This window comes from Cornus florida, unplaced genomic scaffold (genome assembly GCF_030987335.1).
Source record: "Cornus florida cultivar Cherokee Brave unplaced genomic scaffold, ASM3098733v1 CherokeeBrave_3.0.0_Hap2_Chr10, whole genome shotgun sequence".
NCBI lineage: Eukaryota > Viridiplantae > Streptophyta > Magnoliopsida > Cornales > Cornaceae > Cornus > Cornus florida.
The window spans coordinates 14,787,168-14,804,997 of NW_026775580.1; the positions used below are offsets into that span (position 1 = coordinate 14,787,168).

At 38.8% G+C, this 17,830-nt stretch overlaps 1 long non-coding RNA gene across 2 annotated transcripts in view; it reads left to right on the forward strand.

Annotated features, from left to right (window-relative positions):
* The first annotated feature begins 9,194 nt into the window (after positions 1-9,194).
* The window catches only part of LOC132279040 (uncharacterized), a 30,742-nt gene continuing 22,106 nt past the window's right edge, over positions 9,195-17,830 (forward strand). For both annotated transcript variants that reach the window (XR_009471200.1, XR_009471201.1), the window contains exons 1-2: positions 9,195-9,358; positions 9,649-9,703. This is a non-coding gene — a long non-coding RNA (uncharacterized LOC132279040). The remainder of the gene's footprint in view (positions 9,359-9,648; positions 9,704-17,830) is intronic.

Genomic DNA, 17,830 nt, shown 5'->3' on the forward strand with positions numbered 1-17,830 from the left:
TCTTAGCTTTATGTGCATTCACCATTTAAATTAGGGCTTGATAATCCTTGGCTTAGTAAGCATGTTCTAAGCTACATTTTAGTTTAGGTAGTTGATCATGTGAACCTTTGATGGTTTATTCTTGCCTTTCTAATTAAATGAACTTCTTAAGGATATTATAGCAACCTAGTATTGTTATGTATCATGACTATCATATATGTTGTTTTCCCCTTAAATTAATCTTAACCTAGCATGTGTATAGGGATGGAGGTGGATTCATTTCCCTAGCCTTCTTTACTTGTACTTCACTCCCTTGAATTCTTGCAATTTATTGTTTTATGCACTTTTAATTTCCTAGCTTAAGTGACATCCAACAAAACCTCTATACACCCTTCATCATTCTAAGAATGATTCTAGACATTTAGGTTGTATTAGACTAGCGTAGTCCCTGTGGTTCGACTTACCCGACCAATAGCCCTATTTTACAATGATTCGTGCTATTGCGAAGGTTGATGTTAATTGACCAACCGATCAGGTGCATAACAAGATTTTTGATCCGGGCTAAAATAGCCCAACGTCTTGCTAGAGACATTAAAGACTTATACGATTTGTAGGGTTTACATCCCTATTCCTCCCTCATTTCTATTTTACTTTCATTTCTTGCGTCATCTAGATATGTTCTTGGATCATACATATTGTTTGAGACTTTGATTGGGAATGCATGCATTTTCATCTTCAAATTAGGCATTTAGTGCCTGTTCTATCAATTACAAAAAGAAGTTTGATCGATTGAACACCATCTCTGCATACAATCATCTATTTGATCCATCGTGCGAAAATTCTCTGCATATTTCATCTCTCTATGTATCGTGTGAACTTTCTCTTAGATTGATCCAAGAATTCCTCGATTGATCCAGTTTTCCCTTGGATCGATCTCAATTCTATACTTAAAAAAAATTTTGAACTCTGAAAAATCACTCCTCTATGTATCGTTCAAAGATTTCTGCAAGTTTTTACCTATTGGATCGATCGAATTTCGATCGATCTATGCGCTCCATTTGACTTTGACTTTTTGAATTTCAAATTTAAAAATTCAAATTTAAAAAAAAAAAAAAATTTATCTCAAAAAAAAAAAAAAAAATTCAATTTTTTTTTTTCAGTTTTTAAAAAATATTTTTCAAAAAAAAAAAAATAAAGTTTTCAAAAATTTCAAAAAAATATATTTTCCAAAAAAATCCAAAAAGATTTTTAATTTTCAAAAATTCAAAAATTTTCAAAAATATTTTGTCATTTTGCAGGTTCGATCGATCTGAGTACCTTCATGATCGATCCGTGTTTGATCAATCTGATCACCCATGTGATTGATTGAACATGTCGGGAACAGTTTTTTAAAAAAGACCTAAGGGTCATTTGAATCGATTTCTACATTAATCCAAAGCCCTTTCCTCTCTCTCGACATCTCTCTTTCGTCTTCCCCACCTCCGGTGACCTTCTAAGCTACACTCTTTATCTCAGATCGATCTCCCGATCTCTCATCTCTCTCGATCCACTTCTCTCTTCTCATTTTGGTAAGTTTTGAAATTTCCTTTTTCATTTTTGTTTCATTTTCATGTTAAACATGTTGCCATGCTTAGATTAGAGCCTTCAATGTTGATTTGTTGCCATTTTTGAAGCTTCTAAGCATGTGTATATATATGTTTATTTTATTTTGTTTCCGAATTTGATTTCAGGGGTCATGTGCCGATTTAAGTGACCATTCTTGCTTTGTTGAGGCGTATAGGGGGTCATGAGCACATTTGGATGCCCCCGTGTTGTCCACGTCACTGATTCGTGGCTGTTCATATTTTTCCATAGGTTCGATCGATCACACTAGTACCATGATCGATCATGGTACGATCGATCCAACTCATATCATAATCAATCTAACTTGGATCGATCCCATCTTTTTCATGATCGATCGAACTTCACTGTTTTGCATATAGAGCTCATATACCCTCTTCCGTGTTTCATGCTATCATATTATTGCCTAATGTCTGTGTTTTCCACATTGGTTGCATTCCATACTTATCATGTCTAGCATGTTTCACATATTTGAACATTCAATGTCTATACTTGGCTGCATTATCACTTACATAGATTCATGTATTTTACTCAGAGTTATCTATCTTCATCTGACAAACATGTTTCTATCTGTGTGCTTTCATTTCTATTTCCTGTTACTGACTATATTTGCAAGTGTTTCTTTCTTTTTGCAGGCCATGACTCGGTTCAAGACCACGACCCACTTGACATATGATCGCAGGGTCCGGCAATGAGTAGAGGAGCCTGAGGAGCCAGCTCTTGCTCAATCCGAGCGCTCCTCCTCCTCTGTATCTCCCTCTGCATCTTCATCAACTCCGGAGGCCGAGCATACGCCACTTCCTTCACCAATTCCAGCACCACCACCGGCACAACCTGGCATGGTCCGTGACAAGGTTGAGAGTAGATATTTGCACTTTTTAGTGGCGCATGAGTCAGTTTTTGACGAGACATTCTTTGCCCGGTTGGACACGACTAAGTGGGCCTATGACGAGATTTTTCGGCGTAACATTTCTCCTATCCTGGCCTCAATGGCCAATCCAGTTTACCCGAGGCTCGTCGGTTATTCTACCAGAACCTCCAGGCGGCCCCGAGTAATCTGGCGAAGTTGCAGACCACTATTGATGGGCATCTCATCCGCATTATAGTGGAGACTTTGGCAACAACTTCCCAGTGCCCACATATCTGCCCTCCCAGTATGGACTACCCTATTCTTCAGAGTCTTTCAGATGCAAATATAGCCATAGCTTTTAATGGCCCTGCTAGTGCCGGTGACACATTCGCCACCAGGACCTACATGCCCGACTGCCTATGGTTCTTTGATTTGGTTTTATACCAAAATGTTTTTATGGCGGGGCACAAGATTCAGTGGCGGGCAGACTTTTTGGCAGCCCTATATGCTTTCCACACAGGCCACTGGTTCTTAGTCCCAGCACTCTATTGGAGTGTTATGATGAAGCTATACATGGACTACATCAGCAAGACCTGGCCCAAGCGGGCCAAGTTCATCCCCTTTGTGCATTTGATTACCCAGATTCTTCGGGACCAGCATTATCCTTTTCACCCGGAGGAGCATCCTAAGACTGGGGCTTGCCACTGTGGCAAGAAGGACTGGAATAAGAGCTACAATGCTCTTATTAATAGTCTTGAGGAGGAGGCAGTCTTGGCGACTGAAGAGGCAGAGGAGGAGGCAGCAACAGCAGTCGAGGATCCGGCAAACGCACCTGTGACTGAGGGCACATTCATGGATATTGACTTAGAGCAGGAGCATCCAGCCAGAGGAGTCACCACATCACTCTCCAGAGGGGTCACCACTTCATTCTCAAGAGCAGAGTTAGGATGAGCATCAGTTTCCCAATCCTGCCATTCTTGGTGCTCCAGCTCAGACACCCAGCTTGGGGGAGCGTATCCAGACACTAGAGGATGCGGTCGTCTCCCTTCGAACTGATAAGGCCTCTCTCAGCACTGATGTGACTACCCTTCGCACGGATGTGCTGACTGCGCTGCAGAGTATTTCTAGAGATATCCGGGGTTCACGCCCTCCTAGACCGACTTCCTCTACCTGACCTTTCTCTCTCTCATTATCATATATGACTGTGTTTTTAGACTAATATTGTGATACTATTATCCCATTTTTACGGCCAGCCTGTTGACCCGTTACTCTGATGTACTTTATACAGTTTTTATTTTTATTATTTATTCATGCTATTTTGAATGTCTCGCTTTTATATCGATATATCTGTTGATGTTTAACACCATTATCAGGTGCATCCCAGTGACTTCAGTGAGAGAGTGCTACCCAAATCTTTCAAGACCACCCTTATTCCTCTCTCTCTTTATTTCATTTCCAATCCCACTTACACTTACATATCCACTGTACACCATTATTATCCCATTTGTTATCTGATAAGGTTTTATCCCAATGCAATATTTTCAGGACCACAGTTAATCCCAAGTTTGGGGGGGGTTATACCACCCACTTCGAATACTTGTGTCCCGACCATTCATCGCCATAGTTGCACTGGTATACTCTTTCCTCTTTCTTTTGTTTTCTTTGCACATTGAGGACATTATGCCATTTAAGTTTGGGGGTAATGTGTGTTCTTTGTAGTATTTGCATTCAATTCAACATTTTGAGCATGACTTGTGTATTTGAGGAATTTTCTATGATTGGTCCATAACTAGCTATGATTTTGATCTTTTGAGGACTATATTACTTAAAATTTAATAATTACTTGACTTGAGAGTCCAATATTCCTTGTATGCCTTGTGAATGTCGTTTAGGAGTAAATTTTTTGAAGGATTGATATCTTGCTTGCATTTGTGGTCCACATCATCTTGATTTTGGGATTGTTTTGAGATTCACTCTAGTATTCTACACTAGCACAGGCGCACACTACCATTCATTTGTAGGGTACATGCTTTGTTGATTATTGATTTGGTTATATCCCAATTGAGCTAGTAGTGCATTAAAAGCTTTCATTTTTGATAAAGGTGGATAACAATCCCTTTTCACTAAGTTGTCGGGATTCTAGCCTCATCAAGTACTGAATTTCTCGCGCCGAAAGGTGGAGGGCCCAAACTCTAGGTTAATAATTGAAAAAAAAAAAAAAAAAGTTGCAAAAGCAAATAAAAAAGTGAGGACTTCTCTCAAAAGGTGAGAAGTGGGAAATGATTAGATGGAGGTTGTTTTTATTTGTAGTCTAGTCGATTTAAGCTTGTAAGTCCTTAGAGGTGTTTAAACACCTAATGCCCTAAAACCGTCCGGTTTGGGAGTCATTGACCTAACGCTCGACCTCATGGATCGCTAGAAAGCTTAATAGATCTACACATTGCACTATGCTTCCATCTTTGATCTTTAGGGATAGAAAAAAAAAAATCGAGTGAAAAAAATAAGCGCACCTAGATTAATAAAGCTTTAATAAAAGGTCCACTCTTTGTCTTGATGATCGGTATTAGATTTGTGTGCTAGTTTAAGGGCAATGATGTGATCATTTCTTTAGTTGGCTTAGATAATAACATATTTGATGCCGGTTCACTTAAAAAGAATTCTAGAGTGGTTTTGATTTGTATGATTATTATCTTGATGTGTGGAGAACCATATTTGCTTGCTTGATGTTGAGATTTTGGGAGATTGCTTAGAAATGATTGAAAATTTGAATACTTGAGGTAGTTTTCTCCCAATGCTTGTCTGGAATATTGGTGCCTCTTTAGAGAGAATGAGCTTAATGTTTATGGGTATCATTTCTGGAAACCCTCACGAGACTTCACTCGTCCACTAGGGGTAACCTAGGGGTTTAAAAGGCTTATTGCATGTGCTAAATGCAATCGTGTTCTATACGAAAGTGGTGTTATCCATTTATTACTTTCTAGTTCATAGTTATATAGTTGTTCATTTTTTTTTCCTCCCTTGTAGTTCATTGTTAGGGACAAGCAATATTTAAATTTGGGAGTGTGATAAGCGTTGAAAAGTGCGCATTTAAACCCCTTAAGCTGGAACATTCTAGGACCTTATTCTATCTTATTTTCCCATTTTAATCTAATTTCATGTTATGTCCCTTTTCAGGCATTTATCCCCAAAATGAGTCAATTCAGCTTAATTAGAGCATAAAAGATGCAATCTCAAGCTTAGTGGAAGAAAGGAGCAAAGTGGTGAAAAACAACTTTCTTCGATCGATCAAACTCAAGCTCCGATTGATCACACAGTGATCGTTCTAACCATGCCATGATGGATCAAGCCTTTTGTCCTTATCCTTAGCAAAATATCTTCTTCGATCGATCCAACATTTCCTTTGATCGATTGAACCCCTTTGATCTTATCCTCACCGACCACTTTTGTTCTACTCCCAAAAATATCTCAGCCTTGTCATTATCCAAAAAGTACGCCGCCAAGGTTCGATTGATCCAAGCAACCTCGTGATAGATCGAACTGCCTCAAGTTGCATGAAAAGTTGATTTCAAGCCAAATTAAATGTGTGCTCGTGGTGCAATCATTAGGAGGTCCTAGTGCACAAGGACTGACCATGGGTGTGACCTTTGAGCTACCTATATAAGGATCTTGGCTATTTTGAGTAGAAGAGGTTGGTTAGTTAGAGAGACTTGGCTAAAGATTAGAGAGAGAAATAGGTAAATTGGGAAAGTTCTTCCTCTCATCTAGGATTTTTACCAAGGAGGAAGATGAGCTCTACCGTGGAGATAGCCCTTGAGGGTTGGATGACAACATTAATGAGTGGCTAAACCATCTCTTGGGGCTAAAGATAGCCCTAAGTATGCCTCATAGACTTTGATATTTTGTATTTAATGGCGATCAGTGTTGTATTTCTTGTCTTAACTTTTGATGTATATAAATCTTGTTTCTACAATGATTTGTTTAGTTTAATACTTCTAATTGATAATTTAATTCTATTCATATGTCTATGTGTGCTAGAATGGATGTTCATGTGTTTATCTCTAGATTTTGTGATATTGATGCATGTCTATGTGTGTTGATATTATGAATCTAGTGATGGTCAAGGCATGGTGCATCAATGGAATACTCTTGTAGTTAATTTGATGATTCATACTTATTTCTTGATGAATTGTGCCACAATCTTAGTTTAATTAGTTTAATTTTTGTATCACTAGCTTAGTTGTAGTGTAGTTGCCTTACTTTCTTAGGTAGGTGGACAATCCATTCTTATTGTTTTATGTTCTATACTTATGAATGCAAGTAGTATATTTCTCTAATTTATTAAGTGCGCATTGATTGTGGACTTATGGAAGGATTCATAGCTTAATTTGATATGTTATGCTATTCATTAGATTGGTTAGACAATGCATACTTGCTTGGCCATCCATGCTAATATTTCAATTAATGGCACACACTTTCATTTACAACACATAATCCCCCTAATCCATCAAATATTGAATGTCAAAGAAGGTAATATTTAGTGGTGAACTCTATGACCCAAGACTCCTCTCTCTTATTCTCTACACCTTACTTTAGTTGTTTTCTAGAGCATTTGTTTAGCTTAAATTGTAGTTTAATCCAACCAATAAAGCATCTTTGATCATTCGACCTACTAATCCAACCTTGATTTCCAAGCAAAAATACACTCCATATCCCTTGGGATGATCCCTACTTACTCTAGCTACATTTATAGTTAGTAGTGGTAGTGACATTCTATAAATTCAAACTTGGCTACATTACACCTTTATTGCAACTTTGGTGCACACCACGACAGTCGACACCATAATGCCCTAAGACTGTATGGTCTGGGAGTCATTGGATAAAAGGTTGTTACATAAGTCTTTTAGAAAGCTTAATAGACCGGATATTGCATAACCAATCAATAAAATAGCAATGTGTGTGAAAAAAAAAAATATTGCTATAGGAAATAACTTGAGAAGGGATTTGAGGAATTGAAAAGGTTGGAAGACCATATCCATTGGACCAAGCAATGATGAAGATCTAAGTCTAATTAGACTTAGAAAAGAGACCAAGAGAAGCCACAAGCTTATGAGAATGGAAATAAGAAGAAAATGAATAATCCTTCTTTAACTATAAAATTTTCTCCAAAATTTGTAACTTGAACCCATTTTGGTATTCTGTCTGTACCTCTTTCCCCAAGTGTTAAAACAGCTTAATTTTCTTACATGTTGAAAGGAAATTCGAAGATCTACAATTTTGTATTTCACGAAAATTTCATGAAACAGCTGTTTATCTTGTCAAAACTGGGCTAGAAATCTGTACGAATTTTGGAGTCCTTGTTTCGTAGAATTTTCATATATATCTTCCATTTGGAAAAGGGAACTTTGGGGCCATTCTTATCTTATTTAAAGGGAGTTCTCTACATCGTTAAGAAGATCATATGGAGGAGCTTGAGGCTGAGATCAGAGGAGAAACATTCAGAAGAAAGAAGAGATCAATCCATGGCGGTGAAGATGTCTTCCTCAACTATGAAGAAGTCCATTCTAGTCATGAGTGGCTAAACGCTTTGTTAGGGTTGTGATGTAGCCCTAACTTAGCACTATTGGTTTGATTGTATTTATTTATTGGAGAACAATTATTTTCATGCATGATTGTATAACCTAGAGAATTTTTACTTGACTTTTTAATAGAAAATGGTTTTAAAGTTTCAATTCAATTACAAAAGTATTTTCTATCTTCTCTTAAATATTTAAATCTTATGATTGAGCACACAACTCATTTACTTATTGTAGTTGTGAATGAGATGGTTATGTAAAGGTTTTTCACTAAATATAATATTAGGTATTTGATGGATTATGCTTAGAGAATATAGACCATACTACACCTTAGATTAAAGTAGTTAGGTATATAGTTTATACTAATCGAAGATAGTCCATACTTATCTTTAATTTTATATTATCTTCTAGTTGAATTAATATGTGCATCTAGCCATGATTAATTTCTTATGCATGTTTCATATCTCTCTAATAAATTAATGCAATTGACTCATGGTACGACGTTAGTGGTGAAATCATGTCCCTAGTTTCTTCTCTCTTATTTTCTTCATCTGGTTTAATTATTGTTTTTATTTAATTTTCTACTTAGTTCATTAGGATAAATAATCAAAACTTGTTTATCCCATTTCAAGTTAATTTAAAATTTAAGAAATCTATTAACAACTTCGTTAACTCAAATTTATTGGATACTACACCTTTACAGGGAAGTCATATCTACAAAAATTCGTGCACTTGCGATTGATTACATCAAAAGTTTACAATAGAGTTGGGTCGACACAGGAGTAAGAAATTGAATGTACTTCAATTAGTAAAGAGTAAGAATAATTAATGTACTTCATGCCTTATCTTATTTATTTTTAACTCAAAGGCAAATAAAACCAAAAGTTCATCTAAGCTAGTGAAAGGGGTGGTTGGTATCAGTTGATAATAAAGGAACAATTAATGAATTTTGGGAATTCAGAATAAATTTTATAATCTCATATTCTCTGCTAATTCTTTTTAATTTATCGAATTTTTATCTCCTTTTTTGCTTTAATTTTATTGGATGAATTTGAATAGAGAAGAATGTAAAGACATCAATTAAGCAGGGGTTTTAGCAATTTACTGCAAATATGTTGTCATAGTTATTATTTTATCATTATTATGTGCCAAATAAGAAAAAAATTGTGAATTGGGGAAATGTAATATGGGCCAACATGGTCACTGGAAGAAAAAATTAACCCCATGGACGATTCAACTCAGGCTCTCTTTCTCTAAGATAACCCCATCGATCTCTCATTGATTCTCTTCCGCGCGAAGCTCACTCAATATCTACTGAAATTTTCTCTGTTTCTAGGTAAAATCATCGATCTCTCTCTCTCTCTAAGCTCACTCACGATCGACTGAATCACTATTTTGTTCATAAACTTTACAGACTAATGTAAAATGTATAGAAACAGTTTAGACTCTGGAAATAAATAACACATAGTCTCATAATTGTTCTCCAAAATACTATCATCACTTCAGTTTTATACTAATTTAGTACAGATAGATGCATATACAGGTTTATACTTATCACTTGAATTTTTCCTTTTTCTTTTTCTTCTTTTCTTTAAATTTTGTGTTAATAGTAACAGTGTTTCACAGAATCACACACAGGATCGAAGAGAATTATTTCAACTTCCTACCAAGAACAATTGAGGTAAGGCTCGTAACATGTTCGATACAATGTCTGAATGGTGTAGACTGATTGCAAAACATGTATGAATTATTTTTGGATGGTTTGAATACCTTGTCTTTCAATTTAAGCAATATTACAGCATATGCACCATAATTTTTCCTTCATTTACAATCATGATTTTGACGATTCTCTACTTCTCTTTCAACCCTATAGTACCTAATACCTATGACAAAACATAATTTACTGGTTTATGATTAAAGGTGCACAATTGCAGTGGCTAAATATTAATTACTCAATAGCTAGATAAATTTGACAAACCAAGGGCTACTTTTTTAATCATATCAGTCTCTAATAAGAAATTAGCCTCACTATAACAGGAAAAATGTGGGAAGTACAGAACACTACTAAACCTGATACATGATAATCTTGATTGCTTTTAAATTTCAAGTCTTACCAATATTTGCTAAAAAGGAGAGTTAAATTTTTTCCAGTCTAACCAAGGCTTCTTCCATGTTGATCCTTTTCTCAGGTAAATCATTTGAACATTCCATGGCCAAACCCAATATAGATGATACACATTGCTCCTTCACAGAGAAATTTTCTTCTTCTTTTCCCATCAAATTAGAGTCCACAACTCCAATTATTGAACCATCCAATGCTTCATTCACCCAACGGTTCAAACTCATTTCTCCGGCAAACATTTCGTCTGTCGGCTTCTTCCTCATGAATGTTTCTATCAACACAACACTACAACTGTAGACGTCGCCTCTTTTAGATACTATTCCTCCCGTTCCATACTCTATGCATGCTATGAAAACAAGCACTGGAACTGAACTTTTAGCATGGAATAGAGAATTTCATGTTTTAGAATATATATATCGAAATACTGCAGCATGAACTAAATTAAATAACAAACATGGAACATCACCTGGTGCCATATACCCAATTGTTGCAAAGGTCATGGTTTGTATTGCAAGATCCCCTTCACTTAAGAGTTTTGCAATTCTGAAATCAGCAATGTGTGCAACCATGTCTTCATCGAGGAGGACATTGCTTGCCTTCAAATCACAATGAACGATGGGTGTTATATGATCATGGTGTAGATACACCAAGGCTGATGCGACATCTATCCTGACATTTAATCGTTGTAGGATATCCAAACAATAGTTGTGAGAATACAACCAATTCTCAAGGCTCTCATTAGGCATGTACTCTAGTACCAAGGCTTTGAAATCTAGGTTAGTGCAACTGATGATGATTTTAATTAGATTTCGATGGAGAATGTTGCGCATTACCTCATACTCAACATCGAAACTCTTGAAAGCTTCTTCTACTTGCAAATTGAAAACCTTTACGGCAATCCTCATCCCATCCAATAGTATTCCTTTATATACTGAACCATAACTCCCTGTGTCGATTAGGTTGGTTTTACTAAATGCTTTTGTTGCTTGTAGAAGTTTGTGGTCATAGGTTACGCCACGTCAGCAAAGTAGTCAATACAAGTTGACCAAAAGTAGGAATAAGACAAAAATGTTCAACACTTGGTCGATATACATGAACGGGCCAGCTCAACAAAAGCATTAGCGGCCAGTCGATAAGCCCATAGCCAGACTAAGCCACAAACTGTCAATCGACGGGCCCAGAACCTCGAGTCGAACCAAGCCACAAACTATCAATTGACGACCTAGAACCTCGATTGGAACCAAGCCACAAACTGTTAATCGACGGGCCCAGAACCTCGATTCGACTAAGCCACAAACTGTCAATCGACGGGCCAATAACCTAGATTCGACCTAAGCCACAAACTGTCAACCGACGTGCCTAGAACCTCGATTCGACTAAGTCACAAACTGTCGATTGTCGGGCCCAGAACCTCGATTTGACTAAGCCATAAACTGTCGACCGACGGCCCAGAACCTCGATTCGACCAAGCCACAAATTGTCGACCGGCGGGCCCAGAACCTCGATTCGACCAAGCCACAAACTGTCAATCTACGGGTCTAGAACCTCGATTCGACCAAGTCACACAAACTGTCGATTAACGGGCTTATAACCTCGATTCGACCAAGCCACAAACTGTCGATCGACGGGCCCAGAACCTCGATTCGACCAAGCATCGATTGGTGGGCTAGCACCCCGATCTAATTAAGTCATGACTCGTCGATCGACGGGTCTAGACCCTTAACATAATCGCCGAGCGAAGGAACTAAGGACGAAGAGTAATGATAGGACTCTTCAAAGCCACTTGGGAATGCTGAAGGGATTTTGGAATGAAGGATGGAGAATCAGCTTCAAGTCCTGCAAACGACAAACCCAATTTAGGGAAAAGCGGAAAGGCAGTCTGGAGTAAAGCACAGAGACCGTTACAACCACCCTCTAAATTAGGGCATCCAGAGAAGGTAGGCAACAGATCCGGAAAAGTTGAGATTAGGGCATCATGATCCGTAAAAGGACATGGGCCCTGACTCGCTTTGTCCACAGGCCCAATGGATACAATTTAGATGACCTAGGGCTATAAGGAGGTGGCTAAGGAAAAAGGGTGAGGAGGCAGAATCGGGCTCTGTTAACTTCAGAAGATCATTCTTATCTACCATCGCTTTCAAACCCTAGATTGGGCTGATTTTCTCTCCCTCAATCCACTCTTCTGTATTCCTCACATTGTTTTTAGTGATATTTTCGGATATGATTTCATTCACATGTTGACTCAAAAAATAGGTACAAACAAAGTTCCTCATACGAAACCCTTCTCCATGCATGACGTGACAAATATTCTTGGTTTTGCAATTTGATCTTTTTGGTTCGATGTCCTATCAACACAAGTATGAGGGACACAACAAGAATTGCTAATGCAATAGGGGGTAAAAAGTATTTCAGAATTGCTATTCGCCTTTCTTGTTTGTTTTGCATGGAGGAACTTGCAATCGGGGTACACCATATAGTGCATCATTGTGCAAAAAAGACATGGCTGTAAAGTTGGAAAGGTGTCCTCCAGTAGGAATTTCTCCTTGCAAGTTGTTAAAAGACACATTGAAATGTTGGAGATACCTTAGTACCTCCAAGGACATGGGAATACCTCCAGACAAGTTGTTACTGGATAGATCCAAGAATTCCAAGCTTATCAAGTTGCTCAGGGATTGCAGAATAGGTCCTTTCATTTTATTGTGGGCCAAGGAAAGAGAAACTAATGACTGAGCTCCTCCTGATAAGTGATTCAATGACAAGTCTATATGTGTTATAACCTTCAAATTTCCAATATCTAATGGTAGGTGACCTCTTAAAAAGTTTGAGAATAGTTTAATAGCCACTAAATCTTTAAGGCTCCACAATTTGGACGATATGATGGAAGTCAATTTGTTGGAGTCAAGATAGAGCCATCTTAGAGATTTAAGCTCTCCTAAGCATGTTGGAATCGGTCCATAGAGCTTATTATTACTTATATATAAGTCTCCTAATTTCCCTAATAAACAAATATCATCTGGGATGTATCCTTGCAATCTATTATTTTGAAGTTTCAAAATATTAAGATTTCTTAATTTTCCATTGTTTTTGGGATAGGTCCAGTCAACTGGTTTCTTGATAAGTTTATATATTCCAAGTTGCTCAAATTACCAGTTCCACTAGGGATGTTGCCCTTAATTTTGCATCCAAATGCATCAAACAATTGTAGTCTAGTAGACAAATTCCCAATGAAATTGGAAGTATGCCATTTAGTGGATTTGATGATATGCTCAATAACTCCAATTGTCTGGAATTCGTTAAAGAAGAGAAAAATCTCAACTCTGGAGTAGAAAATTCCTTGGTCAAATTATTTCCACTAAGTAAGAGATTATGTAGTTGTCTTAAACTTCCAATCGTATTGAGTATAGATCCAGTGAATGAATTTCCAGACATGTCAATGATGGTTAGCCTAGAAGCATTAGTGATAGAGCTTGGAAATTTTCCACCGAGTTTATTTCTCCCTAGATGAAGATTTTCAAGATTGAAAAGCCAAAGGCCTATGTCCAAAGGAAGATGGCCGGAGAAGTGATTAAATCCTAGGTTAAGGATTTTCATTGTTGACATGTTGAATATATTAAAAGGAATGGCGCCGGTTAAGGTGTTTCTATGGACAACAAGTTCCACGAGTTAAGAAGTTTGTATTCTAACTTTACTCTCGGCATGAGGTGATTTTAGGCGATTTTTAGGAGATTTGGAGTTAGGGCACTGTTTTCGAGAAGATATTTTTATATATGCATAAACTATGTTATAAAGAGGTCTTTTTTGGATCTTGCAAGTCTGCCACGTTTGGAGTTGAAGGGAGAGGTTGTGCAAACATATTCAGACAGAGGGTTTGTTCTTCGGTTGGATGAAAAGAGTACGAGCCAACGGGAAACGACGCTTTAATCTTGCCTCATTGGGAGATTCGACAGAGATGTCGGTAGTTTGGAAGGAATCAAGGAGTGGGCTTCAAGGATTTGGCAGATTTCATGTGGGTTTAGGGTTTTGAATTTACCAGATGGGTTGCTGCTATTTCGATTTCCTTCTAAGAAGGAAGCACAGAGGGTGTTAAGATGGGGGAAGAAATCTTGGGGGGAGGCACAGTTGCTGATCAATCTATGGTATAACAGAGTTGGGTGTTTGGGGATGAGGAAATGGACACGGCAGAGGAGATAGTGTTGTTTGAGCTTCCACTTCATTGATGGTGTCAGAAGCTATTTGAAGCTATAGGGGATTTATGTGGTGGGTTTAGGGAGGTCGAGGTCACTGAGAGCGAGACAGAAAGGATAGTTATCATGGTGGATGACGGTGGGGTCATTCTAGAGTTCGTGATCGTTGAAGACAAAGATTGGGCTTTCAAGATCTTAGTGACGGAGGAGATTGGTCCTTTTGTGGTGGCGAAATCCATTGCACCTCTGAATTATAAGAAGAATAAACGTGTGGCTCGCAGATCTGATGCTGGTTCAGTCTGATCGGCGAGCTTGGGTAGATCGGAGAAAGATGGATGGCAGCTAGGTCAGGGACAAAGTGTTATGTACGCGCGGGAGGCAAGTGGGGAAGGGGTGAATTGGAGGCTTGCACGTGCAGGGGATAGGGGCTTGAAGATTGCGGATAAGGTGTTGGAAAGGGCTGGGCCGGGGGGACGTGGGCCGCTTAATGGGCCGCACAACAAGTCAGCTGGTCCTTATGTTCAGATGCACAAGTCCAATGATGGGTTTGGGCCTAATAATTTAGTCCAGCAGAAGAGAGATAGGGTTGTGTATTGGGCCCTAATAAAAGTTTGTCCATTAGAGTATTGGGTTTGGGCTCAAAGGAAGAGGAGAGGAGATCCAGAGGGGATGGGTTGGGCCAAGCCCAGGTGGGGATCTCTGCAGCGGTGTTTGGTGAGGTTAACAGACACTGGACGCGATCGGAGAAAGAGAGCTAGGTTAGAGTCAGCTCTTATGGTAGTCGCAAGGGGAGAAGGTTTCGTCATGGGAGTTGCTGTGAGCAGAAGGCTTCAGATTTTTGGGCTCTGCCATTAACTTCTTGTGAGGATGGTGAAATCACAGTTTGAGATGGGAAGCGCTGGTCACGGAAGGAGAAATAGAAATGGGTTTGCTCAAAGGAAAGCCAACCTGGTATGTTTGTTTTCCCTAAATCTCGGAGCTTTTTGTCTACTCCCTTTTCTTCTTCTTCTTCTACTCTTTCTTGTGGGGTGTTAAGCAAGGAAATGGGGGTGGAGGTTGACCGGAAGTCGGAGAGAAATGGGGTGTTGTCGCCTATGGTGGAAGTGGATTCGGAGGGGGTGGGGCTGGAGGTAGAGATAAAGGATAAGGTGGGATAGTCGAGGAATCATACACTGGATATTATGTTGAGTTGTTCTCCTAAATTAAAGGGAGAATGTATCAGTGATGGCAGCGCTGGTAGGTCTGGACGAAGTTATGGTGTGTGTGGGATGTGATTCAAAATTTCAGTTGAGTTAGGAGGCTGCGTCAGTATTGTTGAAGGAATTGAGAATGTATAATGGGCTGAAGGGATTGAACCGTGTGTTGGATTTTGGCACAGATACAGTAGGGGAGGATTCTGAAGGGGTTTCTGGCTCACCTTTGTTCAATAGATCTGAGGTTTCGATTGTTGACGGTGGTGACAGATTGGGGGGAGGGGGTAGTGATAGGAATGCTATGGAGATGGTTCCATGGGAGGATTCTACCTGTTCAGAGGGTTAACCGTTATGTGTTTTAAAGCCGGACGAGGAGAGGAAGTTATCTGCAGCAGGTTGTGAAGACAGAGGGGTGGAGTGGGTGAAGGATAACATTGATAATGTGAGCAGTATTTTGGGACTATCTTTTCAGCCGGATGAGGAGTAGGCTTGTTTAGTGATGCATTCAATTGTGGAGGGAAAGAATGGGGAGGATGTGGGCAGTGTGACCAGAACAGGTAGAAAGAAGCGGGTATCCCTGTGGAGAGGGGGAAGGGAGATCCGAGGCCTGATTTTTGATATTAATTATGAGGGGAAAAATGGGATGGGGAGGGAGACGAGCAGTGAGAGGGGAAGAGGGGAAGGAGAGGGGAGGGGTCATCTATTGGTTTTTAATGAAGTGTCGCATCATTTCGTGGAATGTCCGAGGGCTAAATGATTTGGACAAAAGAAAGGTGGTCAGATTGGCAGTGAGGAAGTGGGGTGTTCATGTGGTATGTTTATAGGAGACGAAGATGGTGGCTATGTCGGATAGGGTGGTTAGGAGTCTGGGGGGGGGGGGGGGGGGGGGAGGTTTGTTGAATGGGAGGCGTTAGATGTTGTTAGGACATCTGGGGGTATTCTAGTGATGTGGGATAAGCAATGGGTGTCAAATGTGGATGTGTGGCGAGGGAGATTTTTCGTATCTTGCAGTTTTATTATGGAAGAGGATGGGTTTCATTGGATGATGGGGAGAGGTATCTTCTCTGGGAGGAATTGGGATTTGTTAAGGATCAGTGGAGTCTTCCATGGTGTGTGGGGGGAGACTTTAATGTAGTTAGATCCCCTTTGGAGAGATCAACAGGAGGAAGATGGACTCAGGCTATGGTACAATTTTCAGAATTCATTGATGGCTAGCATCTTCATGATTTGCCTTTGGACGGTGCATCTGGTGTGTGCCGTCGTGTTCACCCAAATTAAGTGTGTAGTGTGGCTAAGTTTGAATTTATAGAATGCCACTACCACTATTAACTATTAATGTAGCTAGAGTGAGTAGGGATCATCCCAAGGGAAATGAACGGTACTTTGGAATCAATTTGATGGATTAGTAGGTCGAATGATTAAAAGATGGTTTATTGGTTGAATTATATTACAATTTAGACTAAATAAATGCAATGTAAAACAATTAAAACAAATAAGGTGTAGGGAATATGAGAGAGGAGTCTTGGGTCATAGAGTTTACCACTAAGCATTACCTTCCTAGACATTCAATATTTGATGGATTAGGGGGATTATGTGTTGTTAATGAAAGTGTGTGCCATTAATTGAATTATCAAGCATGGATGGCCAAGTAAGCATATATTGTCTAGTCAATCTAGTGAATAGCACAACATATCAAATTAAGCCATCAATCCTTCTATAAGCCCACAATTAATGCACACTCAACAAATTAAAGAAATATACCACTTGCATTCATAAGTATGGAACATCAAACAACAAGAATTGATTGTCCACCTATCTAAGAAAGTGAGGCAATTACACTACAACTAAGCTAGTGACATGAAAATTAAACTAGTTAAACTAAGGAGGTGGCACAATCCATGAAGAAATAAGTATAAACCATCAAATAAACCACAAGAGTGACCCATTTAAGCACCATGCCTTGACCATCACTAGATTCATAATATCAACACACATAGACATGCATCAATGTCATAAAACCTAGAGAAAAACACATTAACATTCATTCTAGCATACATAGACATATGGATAGAATTAAATGATCAATTGGAAGTATTTAATTACACAAATCATTATAGAAACAAGATTCATATATATAAAAGATGTCAAGACAAGAATTATAACTCAAATCCCCATTAATTACGAATCATCAAAGTCTAGAGGGCATACTTAGGGCTATCTCTAGCCCCAAGAAGATGGTTTAACCACTCATTGATGTTGTCATTCAACCCTCAAGGGCTATCTCTATGGTAGAAATCATCCTTCTCCTC